Source organism: Petaurus breviceps, unplaced genomic scaffold (genome assembly GCF_028583685.1).
Source record: "Petaurus breviceps papuanus isolate PSGF00001 unplaced genomic scaffold, PetGlider_PUasm1.0 90808, whole genome shotgun sequence".
NCBI classification, from domain to species: domain Eukaryota; kingdom Metazoa; phylum Chordata; class Mammalia; order Diprotodontia; family Petauridae; genus Petaurus; species Petaurus breviceps.
In genome coordinates this window covers 4,472,533-4,490,983 of record NW_027187349.1, presented here as the reverse complement: position 1 = coordinate 4,490,983, position 18,451 = coordinate 4,472,533, and the positions used below count along the sequence as shown (strand labels likewise).

Below are 18,451 nucleotides of genomic sequence, written 5' to 3'. Positions count from 1 at the left end.
ATTTTGTTGAAACTTATTTTATTCTTTGGTATTTTAAATATGTTCATTTTAAAAATTAAATAAAATATGAAAGAGGGACAAACATGTATTAATAAAAATAAAAGAATTTCTTCTGTAAAATTTGGGTTCGGCCCAAAGGCCATACATAAGGACCTAGAATGGCCTTAATGCCAAAGGTTCCCCACCCCACCTCTAAGACTACATTATATGGAACTTGTCATTTGCGTCTATGGAAGATGTTTCTACACTGGGGAGTTACCAGTGAAATCACAGGTAAAGATACATATACACATAGATATATACATACTACCATGTTTCCCCGATAATAAGACACTGTCTTATTATTTTTTTGGACAGAAAAACACCAGAGGGCTTGTTTTCAGGGGAGGGCTTATTTTAATGAACATTGACAGCAATTTTAATAAACAGGTAAATGTGAACAAAAAAATGTACCTTTATTCAATAAGCAAATCACTGGGGAAGAACAGGATGACGCGCTCACTGCTACAGCTCTGATTGGATGCAGCTCGGAGCGCGGCGTGCGTTTCACCGGGGGGGGGGGGGGGGCGACGGTGCATACAGAGGGTACCGTAATGTAGCATGTAGCTCAGAGGATCACCTTCACTACAGTAGCAATCTCAATAGGGCTTATTTTCGGGGGAGGGCTTATTTTAGAGGAGTCTTACACAGTAAGGGGAGGGCTTATTTTCGGGATAGGTCTTATTATCAGGGAAACACGGTATATGTGTGTACAAACGAGTATATATATACATAAATATATATGTGTTTATTTACATATTATATCTCACACACACATATGTGCACTAGGTGGTGCAGTGGATAGAGTGTTGGACCGGGAGTCAGGAAGACCTAAGTTCAAATCTGGCCTCAGATACTAACTATGTGACCCTGGGTAAGTCACTTACCCCTGTTTGTCTCACTTTCCTCATCTGTCAAATGGTCTGGAGAAGGATATGGCAAAGCAGTATAGTATCTTTGTCAAGAAAACCCGAAATGGGGTCTTGAAGAGTTGGATGTGACTAAAACAACAATACATACACAGACACACAGACACAGACAACACACACACACACACACACACACACACACAGGTTAGTGCAGTCGGGAACAGTACTAGACTTGAAGCCCGTGGTCTCTGACACTGAACTATATTTGTCTCCATTTCTTCATCTGTAGAATGGGGGTGATAATAGCACCCACCTCCAAGGGTTGTTGTGAGGCTGAAGAGGAGAGAATATTTGTAAGATGCTTTGAACTTCTTAAGTGCCATGGAAATGCTGGCAATCACCACCACTTCTGCTGCTGTTCCTCCTCTCGGTGCTTCTGCTATTACTACTACACCTACCCTAGCTTTTTTTCTTTAATCTGTAAAATGAAGAGCCTGAACAAGTTGTTGTCCAGAGGTCTCTTTGAGGCCTCACAGCCTGTGACTTCATGTGCCAGTCAGTTGTAGGTGAACTGAACCCACTTAAGCTGTTTACCTTTTCTTCTAATTAGCTGTGTCTCACACATTGAGTATAAATTACCTCGACTTTTAAAGGATTTGTTTTCCTTTTAATAGAACACTTGTTTGTTAAAAAGTCAATTGTAAATTCTTTTACCAGGATTGTATTTCCCTCACTGGGTTTAAGAAGATAATTTGCATTTCTTTTCATTATTTTTTTTAAGCAGTTGGGGTTAAGTAGCTTGCTCAAGGTTACACAGCCAGTTATTTCTGGGTGTGGTGCTGAGTATCTGAGCCTGGATTTGATCCAGGTCATCCCGACACTGGAGCTGGTGCTCTTACTCGGCATTATTTTTTTAACGGTCATTATATGGCCACATGAAGTCTGAGGGTTCTTTTCGGTTCGTTTTTGACATTTCAATGTTGGTAGGAACATGATTCTGCATGATGCCTCTGAAATGTGATTGATTAGGTAAGAACCATGACTTTGAGTACTTTCTACAGGGGAATCCAAAGCTGCATAAATTGTTTGATTGGCCACTTAGCTTATTCTTGCAGTCATGTTGTCCATTTCCCATGTTGCCACTGGCCATCCAGAGTCAGCCAAGTGAAGGATAAATATTATCTTTTCACCTCTTCAGTTAACACCTTTGGCGAGCAAGACCTGAGTTCCAGTTCTGTTTACCAACTTTACAACCCCAAACAATTCTTTTTTATTTCTGAGCTCATGTTTCTTCTTCTGTAAATGGTTCCTGACTGCAACACTCATCCTAATCTACTCCTACCTTCTCTCTCCAAAGATGTTTTATCTTCTTCTTGGCACCATCCCCATGATCTCTGACTTTCCTGAATGGACCTCAGACCTCCGAGGGTAGTCTGGAACTGATGAGTGCTGCAGCCTACATCTTTCCTGAAGTTTATCTATGGCATTCGGATCTATATTGACTGGAGCAAATCTCTACAACACCATGATGGCCTCTGTAAAGACTCAGTGGACCGTACAGAGGCTTAGCATAGTGTAGCATAGTGTTACATTCACATTAAGGGCTTAATAAATGTGTTAAATAGATGCGTCAGCCATAGAATTTTACAGGTGGGAGGGACCTGAGGGATAACCAGGATTCTTCCTGTACAGAAATCTCCTCTTTCACACCTTGAAAAGTGACCATCCAGTCGATTAAATCATTAAACTTTTATTAATGACTCCCATGTGCCAGGAACTGTGCAAAGCATTAGAGATATAAAAGGAGACAGAAGAAAATGCCTGCTCTCAAGGAGCCTCTATAATCTAATGGGGGAGATACATACAATGCAATGTGTGTGTATGCACACAAATGTATTACACACAAACATACATGTGTATATTCACATACAAATACATACAAAGCAAGTTATAGAGGACACATAATTAACAGAGGGAAGGCACTAGGATTAAGACCAGTGGGGGAAGTATTCCACTAAAGGATAGTACTTTCATTGGGACTTGGAGGAAGCCAGGGAGGTCTGTTGTCAGGGCAGAGGAGGGAGAGCATTCCGGGTATAGGGAACAGATAGAGGAAAATGCCTGAACTTGAGTGGTGGCAGCGTCAGAGGAGTTGAGAGAAAGGAAGAGAGATGTTGTCAAGGTGAAGTCAATAGGCCTTGGTAACAGATTGGAAATGGGAAGTGAGAGAAAGTGAATAATCCAGGGTGACTTCTAGGTTGTGATCCCAAGGACTGGAAAAGATGGTGGTATTACCCCCTAAAGTAGTAGGGATTGTAGGAGCAGGGGTGGGTTCAGAGGGAAGGATAATGTCTTTTTTTTTTTTTTGATATATTGAGTTTAAGATATCTACTGGACATTCAGTTTGAGATATGTGAAAGCCAGTGGGAGATATGAGATTGGAGGTAAACAGAGAGATTGGGATAGGACAGGTAGATTTGAGAATCAACAGCTGTAGAGATGGTAATTAAATCCATGTGTGCTGATGAGCTCAGCTAGTGCAGTGATATGGGGGAGGGGGGGAAGAGAAGAGGGCCCAGGACAGAACCCTGAGGGATGTGATCTTGCATGAAGAGCCAATAAGGGAGACTGAGAAGGAGCAGTCAGATGGGTAGGAGGGAAACCAGGAGAGGCTAGTGTCCCATCCAGTCTTTGTTTGAGGACTTCTAGTGACATGGTGCTCACTACCTCCCCAGACAGTTCATTCTAGTCTTGGAGCTTTTGTAGGAAGTTTTTCCAAATATTAAACTAAAATCGTAAAATCTGCCTCTCTGCAACACTGTTCCCAGTTCTACTTTCATGATCTTGCAAAAATAAGTATAATTCTTCTACCTGAAAGGCTTTCAATATTTGTAGGCAGTTTTTATAATTCCCTTAATTCAATTGAACAGCTATGTTAAGGGAACATTATATATAAAACATTGTGCTGGGGCTATAAACACAACATGAGAAACAGTCCCTACTGTTGAGAAATTTATCTTTTATTAAAAGTTATCTCTTCTCCAGATTCTCTACTGGTTTCCTATCATCTCACTTTTGTGAGATAGAAACCTTCTCTATGCATCATGTAGATTCTCAGCATTCTTTCTCAAAGGAGAATGAATAGAATCACCTCCTTTGCTCTGGGTGCTATGAATCTCTTCCTTTAGTCTAAGATATTATTAGACAGGTTTTTGGCTGCCATATAATTTTTTGGCTCTTTAAATTCAGTTGAAGAATTTAATTCAAGGGGCGGCTAGGTGGTACAGTGAATAGAGCACCGGCCCTTGAGTCAGGAGAACCAGAGTTCAAATCCGGCCTCAGACACTTGACACACTTACTAGCCTTGTGACTTTGGGCAATCACTTAACCCCAACTGCCCTCCGAAAAGCAAAAAAAAAAAAAAATTTCAATCCAGTAAACATTTATTAAGTACCTACTATGTGCCACTATGCTGAAGTGCTGGGGATGCAAACAAGGAAAAGAAATACAGTCCCTGCCCTCAAGTAGTTTACAATCTAGTAGGGGAAGATAGCACACAAGGAGGCTTGAAAAGGGCAATGGGAGACAAAGGAGATACACCAGGGGGTATCTGGGGTAGATGGCATCTTGTTCTGTCAAGTTGAAATCAAGTACGGCTGCAGATGCAAAGTGGAATGAGCTGAAAAGCTATTTTCTTCCATTTAAAAAAGAAGGTTTTGGTAGAACTTTGGTACCTGCCCACCAGACCTCCAGTCAGAGTGGAGAGGAGGCTAAGGGAGGTGGTATCAAGACTTGAATTGGCAACATGGTGATGAGATTAGACATGATGAATTCCTCTGAGGAGGGGAATCTTGCTTGGTTTTCTGAGTATTTGAGAGCAGTAGATGCAAAGTAGAGATTTTGATTCTATAATACCCTAAAATCCCTCTTATTTTTCCCATGAATTTTTGACCACCCACTCTACCTCTCATTCAATTGACTTTTTAAATTGAAATATAGTACTTCATATTTATTGCTATTAGTTCATATCTAAAGTTTGGCCTAGCATTCTAGTCTGTCTATTAATTCATATCTAAAGTTTGTCCTAGCATTCTAGTCTGTTGAGATCTTGGATTAGGATTCTATTACCCAGTGTGTTAAGTGATTCCTTCCAGCTCTGTGCTCTCTGAAAACTGGGTAAATAATCCTGTACTTGAAAGATTCTCAACCTTTTTTTTCAGTATGGAACCATTTGGCAGTATGGCAAAACCTGTAGAACCCTTCTCAGAATAATATTTTTAAATGCATAAAATAAAATAACAGAAGCCAGTTATAGAAATGGTTATAATTTTTTTTAAAGCAAGGTCACTCTTTTTAAAAGTAATGCCCCTGATTTAGAACCCTTGATTTAAATAATTGGTTAAAATTTTGAATAGAATAGGGTAAGAATTCATTCCTAGGGTGCAGTGATCTCATTCCAGGTTCATGTCAATTCATCCTTCAACCAGTTTTGAATCCATTTATTTACACTATGAAATGCTTTTCAGATGTACAGGTATAGTTTCTGTATTGATAGAATGCACCTACTCCCAGATTGCACCATAAGTAATTTGGTGAAGAAAACAACAACAAAACTCCTCTTACTATGACATTCACCCCTCACACTAACCACAACACTTGAACCTAAGCTTTGTGGGAGAGTGAGAGATAAGAATCAATGATTCTCTTCCCTTGTCATGTGTACTTACTTTTCATTTCTCATCTAGTCCAAGGGATAGCTGAGCACCTTTAGACTGAGGTCACAAACATCAGTGGCCTTTCCTAATCTTGGTCCTTTACTTGCCCTTTTGGGTAGTTATAGGTTTAACACTCTAGGGTTGCCTGTCTCTTGAACAGGAGAACTACACCTTTCAATGTTTTAATTCTACTCCCACCTCAGATAACTGAGGAATGATTCTGTTTTTAGTCTGGGGAGGAGGAAGTGAAAAGATACCCAGTCCATAAATAAGGTATGGAACAGACAGTTTTAGTCTCACCCATGGTAAAGGGAATTCTAAGCAATAAGGAATTATAGAATGGTTACTGCCAGTTGAGAGGCCAGTATTCAAAACTTTAGGGACATTTGTAAACTCTCTTGTGAGAGTGGCTTATTAAGTCTTGCATTTCTCTTCCTTTGAGTATAGTCCAATCAGTGCCAAGTGGGCTCTTTCCTTTCAAGTGCCTTTTTCCCTTCTTATGTTCTTTCCCCTGCTCCAGTTGGAGATTCCTCCTTCCTCAGGTGCTTTGGGAAAGGGGGAAGATGCCAACTTCATGGAGCTTGGGGAAGGAGGAAGGAAGGAAGGAAGCGTGGGATCTTATGATGATATTCATACTCTAGGAATAGTTTGTGACTGTTTCCCTTGGTACTTAGGATAGTGCTTTGCACATAGTAGGTACTTGAAAAATCCTCATTGGATTGGACTGCACTGGATACCCCAGTTACTCTTCCTATCGGAGGACTTTGGATACGTCATGCCTTGCTTTCAACTGTCTAGAAACAAGTAGCTTCTAAGTATAACTTACTTTAGGGCAACTCACAGCTAACAGTCATTTCTTCAATAAATGATTCATGTTAGGAAAGCATTTAAGTGCATTTTGTTTTCTAGTAAGTCTCTCTGCAGGCCCATTAAGTATGAATCAAGTTAGTGAGAGTTGTCTAAGTTCATTTGGCATTGCTTTATGGAAGTCACAGAAATAAAAACTTAAAACAATCCCTCCCTGTCTTCCTCCCTCCCCCACATGCCTTACCAGAAATGAGTGTCAACAGTGACTGTTCTCTCTCCAAACTAGCATTCTGGGCCACCAGAAAAGAAGAGAACATTATATTTGAAAATTTTCCAAATCTGGTAGTTTGGCTCACTTGTTTATAGTTGATTAATTTTATTGGATAGAGCACTGTGCTTGTGAGGACAAGATTACACGTCTATTCTATCTTTGTCCATTCAACAAATACTTATTAAGTTTCTTTTTTGTGCCAGACACAAAACACATTGGTGCTCAAGAGTTATCAAAATCAACAAAATAAAATCAGGCCCAACCCTCAAGAAGCTTATATTTGTTTTCCGGGCCATTTTAGGTTCTCTTTCACCCTAGTCAGACTTAATTTTTTTTTTAACTTTTAAATTTCTGAAGTTTAAAAGTTTTTGAAACACCAAACAAAAGTGGTATTTCCATATGCATCATGGACCAGAAGAGAGAATTTTATATGACACTGAGAGTCTTATGTAGAGCTTTTCCTTTTAAAGCATATAATAAATTTCATCATGTAACTTTCAAAGCTGCTCTACTCATCTGTGATCTACTCAGCCAGACTTCTTGCATAGGTCTTTGGCCAAGATAATGCCAATTTGTCACTACTAATGGAAATTTATAAGAACCAACCATACTAGGTTATATAGTTTGAGCAATGATATCATCCTTAGGGATTACAGATAATAATGTATTCCATGACTATTCAAGACTAGACTCTCAAACTGTATTGCTGATAATGAGTAACAGTTGCCATTTCTTCCAGTAAGCCTTCTCCTAATTGATCATTGTGCATTAAATTTTCTTCTGACCTCCATAATTTATACAGACTTGGTATAGCTTAGACACCTTCTACCTTATATAATTTTGTGGTTATAACTTTTGTCCTAACTACATTAGAAATGGGGTTGGATTATACCTGAGGTACAGTAATAGGTCAGTAAATACTTACTGAATCGAATGGTATGATTCAGTTCAATTCACCATACAGTTAAAATCCTACAATAGACTATCATTTGGGATACCAAGATGTCCCTATCAACTAATTCTATACCTTTTTTTTTTTTTTTGCTTTTTTTGGAGGGCAGTTGGGGTTATGTGACTTGCCCAAAGTTTGTCAAGAGTCTGAGGCCTGATTTGAACTCAGGTTCTCCTGACTCCAGGGCTAGTGCTCTATTCACTGTGCCACCTAGCCGCCCCAACTAATTCTATAACTTTATCACAGAGTTCCTTAACTTACCTATACCTATGTCACTTATAAACCTCTCTTCTGCCATTTTTTAAGGATGACTCACTCATTGTCATTAACAACTGTTTTAAAGAGAGAATAGAAAAGCATATCACTTTAAACTCCCTGGATTATTAAAGGAAATCAGTTTGATAAAGTATATATTAACTGTCTTCTGTGTGCAGAGTACTGTGCCAGGTACTGGGGGGTACAAAACAAAAAATGAAGACTACTGTTTCAACCTTAACAAAACTTACTCAACATTATTGAAATGACTTACATTCTAGAGGCTGCAGGTTGGTGGGTAAAACTGCTGAATTTTGAGCCAGGCAGAAGTGAATTTGGATCCTGCCTTCTGATACTGTGCAACTCTGGCCAAATCACTTCATGTTTCTGTGCACATTTACTATCTATAAAATGGGGAGAATGCTAAGAGGGGCTTCACAGAACTATCAGCAGGATCCAGTAAACTAAACTGGGTAAAGCATTCTGCAAACCTTAAGTACTATGAAAAAGTTGATGATTTTTTTTTTTTGGAAGGGCAGTCAGGGTTAAGTGACTTGCCCAGGACACACAGTTAATAAGCATCTGAGGTATACTCAGGTCCTCCTGACTCCAGGGCTGGTTATCTATCTGCTGTGCCCCCTAGCTGCCCTATATCCACTATTTTAACTGAACAATAGAGGATCTAGTTCTTGTGATCTGAAATCCAAACAATGGGCTTTGGTGGACTTAACTATCACCTTGGATCAGGTCCACACCTAAGGCTCTGGGGTTGTAAGCAAATCACACTGTGCTCCCTGCCCTTCCACCTTACCCATGCCAGTGTAGACAGATAATATTTGTATGTTGGAAATGTGTTTAAAAATGTGCATCAGAAACAGCTTTGATCAATAGCCACATGTATAATCATAGAAATATGTCAATAGAAGTGTTTCGTAAGATAGCTGACTTTTTGTAGGGCTGTAGGCTTTTTATAACATTTTGTAACCACATTTCATTTGACCACCGCAAGAATCCTTGTGAAGTTGGTACTACAACTAGTGGTATTGTCCATTTATAGATGAGGAAACAGGTTTGGAAAAGTTAAGTGATTTCCTCATGATCATAGGCTCTAATAAGTGATAAAGGCGAGATCTGAAATCGGCCTCTCCTGATTTGTTGTTTTTATAGCACTTTAAAAAAAAATTCCATACCTTGAGCTTCTTAAATAAGCAAACCAATTTGATTGACAGAACAATAATACAAAGTATGATTCCACTTACCAGCCTCTTAGTGGCTACTTGTCATAAGAGAACAACCTTTTCTCTGTTTTCTCTTAAGTCATTTCAATGTATAAATTTTACATGCCCATTTAAACCTTTCTGTTCAGTAGGGAAGTATTATAAGTGGTTATTTAATGCATTATCACATAATTCTGGTAAATGTCATTATTGTGTGCTGAGTGCTTTGATTCTATGACCACTGGAGTCTTAGACTTGGCCAGTTCCCATTCATTTTATGGTCCACTTGAGTAATGTGATTGAAAGGGATTCAAAGTTAATTGGAGCATCTTCATTGAAAGCTTTAATATTGGAGCATTACTCAGGGGTTGTACATTAAGTACCATAACTTATAAAGACTTACCTCTTCATCTGATAGCTCATTTTTCCCATTTCTAAGTCCCATATTCATGATTTTTCCCCCTTTTTCTTTAGAACTTGACAATACAATTGTTGGCAGACTTCTTTTATAGCCTATCCTTATTGAAAATACATCTTTGGGGCAGCTAGGTGGTGCAGCGAATAGAGCACAGGCCCTGGAGTCAGGAGGACCTGAGTTCAAATCCGGACTCAGACACTTAATACAAAAAACTATCTGTGTGACCTTGGGCAAGTCATTTAACCTCAACTGCCCTCCAAAAAGTAAAAAAAAAAAAAAGAAAGAAAATACAGCTTTAAAAATACACTCCACCTACTATTATGTTGAAATTGGCGCACAAACTATTGGAAGTTGAGAGTGTAGCTACTTCTGATTACGATTACCTTTTTCTTCAGTGTGTCTAGTCTGATGACCACATTAGATGACCTGTAAGGTTCTATAGGCCCTAAAACCTATGTTTGCAAGCCAATCTAAACACGTAAGTAGTCTGAGTAACTGGATTTAAGTGACCTGACCTTGGGCAAGTGGCTGTACTTTGATTGTTGGTGTAGGGGAGGGACATATTTTGACTAAAAAAAGCTGGAAGGTGTTCCAGGAGTGGTTATGGGTACTCTGTCTGACTCAAATTAAAAAACAAAGCACTGTATAGTACATGGTTTTAAAAAAAATGGAATGTGGCACTGAAGTATGGGCCAATCCCAGACTTATGCAGGCATATATGTTTTTATATGGAGAGGCTATGTAGAACAGGGAGTAGCTGTTAGAAAAGAAAGTCAGAAGACTACTTCAGAATCCAGTTCTATTATTGATTTTTTTAAAAATTATTTTATGGGGGGGTCTAGGTATCACAGTGAATAGAACACTGATCCTAGAGTCAGGAGGATCTGAGTTCAAATCAGCCTCAGACACTTAACACAAAACTAGCCATGTGACCTTGGCCAAGTCACTTAACTCCAATTGTCCTCCCTTACCCCCTCCAAAAAGCAATAAATAAATAAATTTTCTATTCTTTTCAATTCATAGAACAAAACAAGTAATCTATAACATAGTACAATAAACTATTTATGTAACCTTGAGCAAATTATCTAGCCCCTGGGCCTCAGTTTCCAGTCCTCTAAAATGAGAGAATGATCTGATTTCTAGGTCCCTTACTGAATTATAGGATCATTAATTTAGAACTGGAAAGAGATCTTGTTGTTGAATCAGTTTTCAATCATGTTCACTCTTTGTGACCCTATTTGGGGTTTTCTTGGTAAAGATCCTGGAGAGTTTTGCCATTTCCTTCTCCAGTTCATTTGACAGATGAGGAAACTGAGGCAAACGGGGTTAAATGACTTTACCTAGGGTCACACAACTAGTAAGTATCTGAGGCCAGATTTAGAACTTAGATTTGAACTTAGAAAGATGAGTCTTCCTAACTCTAGGCCCAGTGCTCTATCCACTGTGCCACCAACCTCAGGGACTATCAAAACTCATCCTGACATTTTGTAGATAAGGAAACTGAGGCCCAGATAATTTGTGACCAACAGAAGTTGAACTTGGGTCCCTGACTCCAAATTCAATGCCATTGTTCCAATGCTGCTCTGATTGTTTAAATCTTGTGAGCCAATATGTATATATAGAATAAATGCCCAATGGGATGGGACTGCTCTTGTCTGTGAAAACCTATATACCATCAGATATAAATCCCTTAGAGGGAATAATAAAATATAAATCATATATAAAACATAATAGGAAACCTTAGAAAATGTCTGGTTGATTCACCTTCAACTTCTCAACTTTTCTGTTTTGTCCCAAGTGAAGAGGTTAGGCAAATTATGAATCCTTTGTTTGTCCCAAGTGTAACCTCCCTGGGAGAGAGATGAAAACATTATGGAATTAACTTTGTTCACTCATCAACCCAACTTTTCTATGTGAACCAGAAACCCCAGTTCTTTTTTTTCTGTTGTTGTTGTTCTTTAGATGAACTTTATCTCAGTTCTTTATAGATTTAAGTTTCTTATTATACTGGGAATCTGACTTTGCAGAGGGAGCTAGAGTTATTTATTATAGAAGATAATGAAGAGGTTGAGTTTGATTTATCTCTGTCTTCTGAGTTTAGTTTGTTTTAGCAGACAGAATGTACTGTGCTGGGATGATATCAGACCAGTATGGCTGTTATAAAATTTTAAAATAGGTTAATTTTACATAGACGTCTGTAAAACCATCAAATAATAATGATTTTTAATTAAGTAATTTTGTCGATAGAGCCTGGTCCCAAAGTCTTTTCAATCCAGAGAGTCTTTCTATTGGTTGTTTTAGGCATTAATTCAATGTGACTTTGAGATAATTTTACCCTGGTTCTTCATTCTGTCTGGAATATCCTATCTTCGTGGTCTGCCTTTCAGATTTCTATCCATCTTTCAAGACCCAACTCAAAATAAATCATCGTCTTCTTTGATCTTTCTAACCAGATGTGACTTCTCCATTTATAGAGAAGTGATAATAGATTGAGTGCTGAAATTGTCATGGAGAGAGTACTAGACTTGCAAGTGAAGCCTGGCTTTGCATCAACAGGTTTTCACTAGCTGTGTGAACCTGAAAAAGGCACTCAATTTTGTCCATCCTCTGTTTCCTCGTCTGTAAACTAGAGATGATAGTATTTGCCTCATAGAGTTGTTTTGAGGATCAAATGATAAAATAAAATGCTTTGCAAACTATAAAGTGCTACATCTTTAACATTTAATTTTTTCGATGAGCCAAAGTATATTTTCTCTTCTACCTGCCTCCTGGCTTTGTAACAAATTTCATAGTCAAATAAAACAAATTTACATATTAACCAGATCCAAAAATTACATGCTTCATGCTTCGTCCTGAAACCTTCACCTTTGTCGTATGGATATCCTACTTTGTCATCAATCTTCTGGGATTATAGTTGGCCATTGTGTTGGTGATAGTTCTTAAATATTATAAAGTGCTATATTAACCAATCAACAAGCATTTGTTAAGTGCCTACAGTGTGCCAGATGCTGAGGATACAGAGATAGGAATGAAACAGTCTTTGCTTCCAAGGAGATATTATAGACCTTGTCCTAAATTTACTCAGTGTATTAATAATGTGAACCGTTATTGTAATTATTTCTCTTACTGTATATAGTCTTCCTTTTACATTCTCCCTTCATCTCTGCCTCCTGACTTCCCTGGCTTCTCTCAGATGTCAGTTAAAGTCCTATTTTGTGGAAGAAGCATTTCCCAGTCTTTCTTTTTTCTAGTACCTTCCCTGTCTTGATTACCTCTAAAATATCCAGTCTATAATTTTTTGAACACAGTTGTTTACCATATTTTCTTCCCTATTTAGCTGAATTCCTTGAGAGCCCAGTCTATTTTTGCCTTTTTTTGTATCCCCCAGCACATAGTAGGTATTTAATAAATATTTTTTGACTTGACTGCCTTATTTAGGAATTCTCAATTTGATTTAAACTTTTTTTTGGCCTTTTTTTTTTGGAGGGCAATTGGGGCTAAGTAACTTGCCCAAGGTCACACGGCTAGTTTTTGTGTTAAGTGTCTGAGGCAGATTTGAACTCAGGTCCTCCTGACTCCAGGGCAGGTGCTCTGTTCACTGCACCACCTAGCCACCCCAGATTTAAACTTTTTAAAAAGGCAAGTGATATGTCTTCTTTGTATACCTCGCTGTACCTAGCCTAGAGTTTTTTTTTGGTGGGAGGGGGGGAGTGTTGCACACAGTAGGACTAATTAAATAAATATTTGTTGACTTGAATTGTTAAAATAGTTAAAGTTCATTTTCCTCTGCCACTTTTCATTCTTAGTAATGAAAACCTTTTTTTCTGGCTAAATTGAGAACAGGACCAAATGAGTAATTTTATGAGACCAAAAGTAAGTTATTGGCCTATTGTAAACCTTGGCCTATATTTATTCAACCTAAGGAAAAACCAGGGATTTGTGTCTTCTAAAATTAGAACATTGACATCCTACTTATTAAACCTAGTGGGCACACTGTGTTGACTTCCATTGCTGTTGGGTTTAATTGTAGGACATAAGGAGGATTATTCCCTGGCTTTATCTGGCTGACAGGAAACACTGATTTGTAAGAAAACTTTTCAAGTTCTGTGTGATTATACTATTGAATTTGATAATAGTGGGAAAGGGAAACTGACCTCAGATACTTAATACCTTTGTGACCTTGGACAAGTCGGTTAACCTCTGTTTTACTTCAGTTTCCTGTAATATAAAATGAGCATAATAAACAGTACCTACCAGGCTTGTCATGAGGATCAAATGAAGTATTTGTAAAAGGGCTTAGCACAGTGCCTGGAATATTGTAAGCATTTATTAATATTTATTTAGTTATTATTTATGGTTATTAATTAGGCACATTCTTCCCCTTTCCTTTTTATCTAGCATAGCTCAAAATAATCTCCAAGGGGCCTAGGAAGGAAGCCACATAACTCTCACAGGAAGATTGTACATCATTGGGATAAGATGTAAAGGAAACAGTTAATTTTTGTTTTAAAAATAGTCTTGCTGTGTAAGAATGTGGTATTGCCTTTCATTGAATCCTGGAATGCTAGAACTATCAAGGGACCCCAGAAATTAGTAAGAAGCAGGATGATATAGCTAATAGGGTACTGGGTTTGGAGACAGGATGATATAGCTAATAGGGTACTGGATTTGAACATATGTTCAAATCCCTCCAAAAACATTTAGTAACTATGTGACCCCAGGCAAGTAATTTACTTGCTCCTCATTTTTAAAATGAGAGGGTTGGATTCAGTAACCTGGAATGAATCCTTCTGGTTCCCAGTCTATGCTCCTGTGGTCCTTTATTTTATGGATAACCAGACAGTGACTTAGAGAGGTGACTTGGAATCACATCTTTGGCAATAGAGCCAAGATTCAAACTTAAAGCTCCTACTTTTCTACCAAAAGAATCCTGGTAAGAATTAAAAAAAAAAAATCCCTTCTCCGTTTTACTTGACCCTTTCTGATGCTTGATGGGAGGAGAGGTCTTAGAGAAGTCAGTATTTCAGCTTGCCTCACTAACGACTTCATTCCTTTCAAAGGAGATAGACATTTAGCTGCTGAAGAATTAAGTTTGTGCATGGCACTGTCAGATCCACTGTATGACTTTGTTTTACAAAATTCTTTTTCTTTGTTTTAAAAAAGGGAGGTTTCTGGCCTGAGGGGATTTGATAAAAAGGGAGAAATAATATCCAGGATTGATTGTGTTGTCAAAATAAAAAGTATCTGTGCAATTTGGTGGGCAATTGCTTTTTTCCTGATGAATGTCAAGGTTATTTCTTTTGCATAATCATGTCACCATGAAGGTCATTGCCCTCCATTGAGCAGAATTCTGTACCTTAAATACAGAGCCCCCCTGTCAGGTTAGCTCTTGATTTCAGAACTTTTCTTGGCTGTGCCCCTTCTGAGTGATGAGTGATGTTTTATTGTATTTGGGGGGGGAGAGTGCTAGGATCTCATTATATTAACTTTGCGTCCATTGTTTCTGACCTCTCCCTATACCTCAAAGTGCCCTCTCCATTCTCTTCCAAATATCCCCCGAAATTCAACATTCTCCTGTTTCATCTATGTATTCTTCCATGTCATGGGTTAGGACAGCAGTTCTCAAAATGTCATCAACAAATCCTTGGAGGTCCCTAAAACCCTTTCAAGGAGTCCCCTGAAGTTAAAACTACTTTCATGAGAATGCTTTAGTTGACTATTAAAATATTCCTCCCTTTTACCACTATCTTTCTGTGTGAGGCTGGATTTCCTTCATATACTTACTTCCACCAGTTCGACATACCACATAGAATGAATGCAGTACACATGACAATCCAGATGTGTTATATTAAGTTAGATATTAGAGAGATTTTCAAATACATATAAATGTCTCTATTCTTACTAAATCCACTTTGTTTTGGGAGAAATACTTTTCATAAAAAATAGTTAACATGTGATACTCGTACTTTTATTGAATTAGTAAATATTTAAAACATTTTATATTTCAGTTTCTAATTTGGTAAGTACCGATAGATACAGCCCACATTAACAAAAGCTCTTTGGAGTTCTTATAATTTTTAGAGGCTTTTCACCATCCTGAACACTTTTCTCTGGATATGACACCGATTTGCTCATATCCCTCCTAAAATGTCACCCAGAAGGAAACATAGTAATCCAGGTATTGGATATGGTAGTATTTTTTTTTTTTGCTTGCCCCCTCACACTTGCTCTGTATTCAGTTTATAGTTTAGTAAAAAAACCAAACCAAATCTTTAAGTTCTTCACACAAACTGCCTACTTGTATTTCCTCGGTTCTGTACTTGAATAGCTGATTTGTTTTTCTTCCTAGATTTTATATTTGTCTCTTGGGGGTTTAAATAAATTTATTTAAAGCATTTTATATTAATCATGGTGAAGTAACCTTCTAGTTGGGCACTGTGCTAAGTCCTGGGGATACAAAGAAAGGAAAAGATAGTTTATGCCTTAAGGAGCTCATGCTATGGAGGTCTAGCAGGTATACAACTACCCAAGTATATGATGCATGTAAAGGGAAAGTAACATCCAATTGAAGGCATTAGAGGTGGGGGTAGGTGAGGATGGAGAATGCATCTTGTAGGGAAGCTGAGATTCAGCTGAGCCTTGAAGAAAGCCTGGAGATCTGGGATGTGGAAGTGGGGAGAGAGAAGCATCACCTTCATTATTTCTCCCTTGCCTTTGTCATCTCAACCACCTATTCAAACAAGCCATTTTTGCCTCATAAGACCATTAGTGCAAATGCTTCCTAATGCTGTTACTATTTTAAGACTGCATTTTATGAACCTCTTTGCTGGTCCTTTCTCTGTCGAAGGGTTTTTAAAAATATTTCTGCGTGTAGCAATGCTAATTGTTTCATATCAGCAATACTTGGATCTTAGCTCTTGAGCTGTAAGTCAATCTTTGATGAAAGTGCTGCTTTTCAAGACAGCCAATTTCTAATTGGAGTGTTACGATAGGGAGAGATTTTACTTCATCTCTAGAGTTCATCAAATTGAGATAATTGCCCCAGGACCTATTCTGGGGAGGTGAGGAGTGGGGAGTGCCATCGGTAGGGGTCCTAGCAGCTGGACAGTGATTCACGAAGTCAGGAGAAGGGCAGGAGGTGATGCTGTCAACTTAGTGAATTAAAAGGCATCTTGGAATGGAGGTCATCCAGTCCAGTCTTCTACACAAGGAGCACTTCCATCTACAATGGCTCTTACATATCGTTATCTAGCCTCTTCATGAATATTATCTGTATAGGCAGCACATGATCCCATAGCATAGCTATCGTAATATGCCTTTGTCCCTGATTGAGGAAAATGTATTGTCTATAATATTATTTGTTGTTGACTAAATGCTTTTAAAAATTATGAAACCTGGAGTTTATTTTCCCTTTCCCTTTCCCTAGGAGGGACCTGAGTAAAGGAGAAAGAGTGGAATAATAATAGTTGTTATTTACCCCATAGTATTTTCATTATCAGAGCACTAAAGAATTTGGGAATCGAGGAAACCTGAGAGTTTCATGGAATATGCATTATAAGAAGTTGAATCAGGAGAGAAATTTAGGGTTAGTAGGGTGGAGAATCAAGCTGGAGAAAGCTGGGTGATGCCAGTCTTAGGAGAAAAAGCAAACAGGGTGGCCTATGTAGACTAAATAGTTATATAGTCTTGTGTCTTCCAGAGAGGAGAAAAAGCAGGTACCAGTTTAAGGCTGTGGACCTAACTGAAGGCAGCCTACATTATCTGTAAGAGCAGGACCAACTGTTAACAGACAGCTGGGAGATTTATGTTAACCTTGTGACTTCCAGGAAGGTAAGGAAATGAACGACAGTTGTCTTGTAACCTGAAGCCTGAAGAGGCAGAGAGAAAGAATAAATCTTGGAAAGCCCAGAGTGGAAAGATTCTTCTTTTTCTTTTTTTGGTGGAGGGCTTCCCATCAAGTCTATGGCTAAAGAATCTGGAGTGAAAGAGGTAGCTGACTCAATCTCCCTGGACCTCTGTTCTTCCTTTGTGAAATGAAGGAGGTAGACTAAATGACCTTTAAGGCCCCTTTGGACTTTAAAATGTATATTTGCCTCATCATCTGATTAAAATGGGCTAGAACTCCACAAGAAAAGGAGGAGCAGCTTGTCAAATTGGGTCCTTATATCAGGGCCTTGGGTTTCCTGCAACCAAGGATGAAAACTGCGGAGGTGCATTCACAGGAGTATCTAAGGCACCTATCTATTTATGCACGAAACACTTCAACCATACTTAGAAAATTATATAGCATATAGCCTAAGTAGGATTTGATTGGCAGACTTTTAAGAATAAGATCTAGAAAAGCAGTGGGGTTGTCCAAGGAAAAAGGAGGGTCTGATTTCCTAGAGGACCAAAGTTTACTGAAATAGCTGTGAACTTTCTAACTTTCTCTTAGGATTTGTTATTATGAATTCTAATGTTTTTCTCTAGTGCTTCTTAGTAACACTCTTAAAGCACCCCCTTTGGGGATTAGGGAGGAGTATAACAAAAAAAGACTTCTGTGTATCCCCTACAACCTAAATTTGCAGGTTTGGAAAGGAGAAGTAAAGGCCCCTAGAGGCAAATTCAATTCCTAAGAACTTGCTGGTAGGAAAAACCAGTACAAACATAGGAACACTGGGGCTATGCACCACCGTTAAGTTCTACTTTTATTGTTGAGAAGTTCTTTCTTTATATTGAGGCCCAGATCTGCCTTACTATGATTTTTCCATCTTTAATTTTAGTTATATTCTCTGGAGACATATAGATTTAACTCTAATCTCTTTCCCAGATGACAGTCCTTGAAAAACAGTATTCAAAGACAGCCATCTACTCCCTTCCCCTTCCCAAGTCTTCTCCAGTCAAAACATCCTAAACGCCAACAGATAGA

At 38.4% G+C, this 18,451-nt stretch overlaps 1 protein-coding gene across 2 annotated transcripts in view; it reads left to right on the top strand.

Moving 5' to 3' along the window:
* The window catches only part of AGPAT4 (1-acylglycerol-3-phosphate O-acyltransferase 4), a 183,168-nt gene that overhangs the window by 23,071 nt on the left and 141,646 nt on the right, over positions 1-18,451 (top strand). The window contains exon 2 of one of the 2 annotated variants that reach the window (XM_069070391.1): positions 829-913. The exons of the other annotated variant lie outside the window; for it this stretch is intronic. The gene's annotated coding sequence lies outside the window, so the exon portion shown is untranslated. The remainder of the gene's footprint in view (positions 1-828; positions 914-18,451) is intronic. 2 annotated transcript variants of the gene reach the window in all.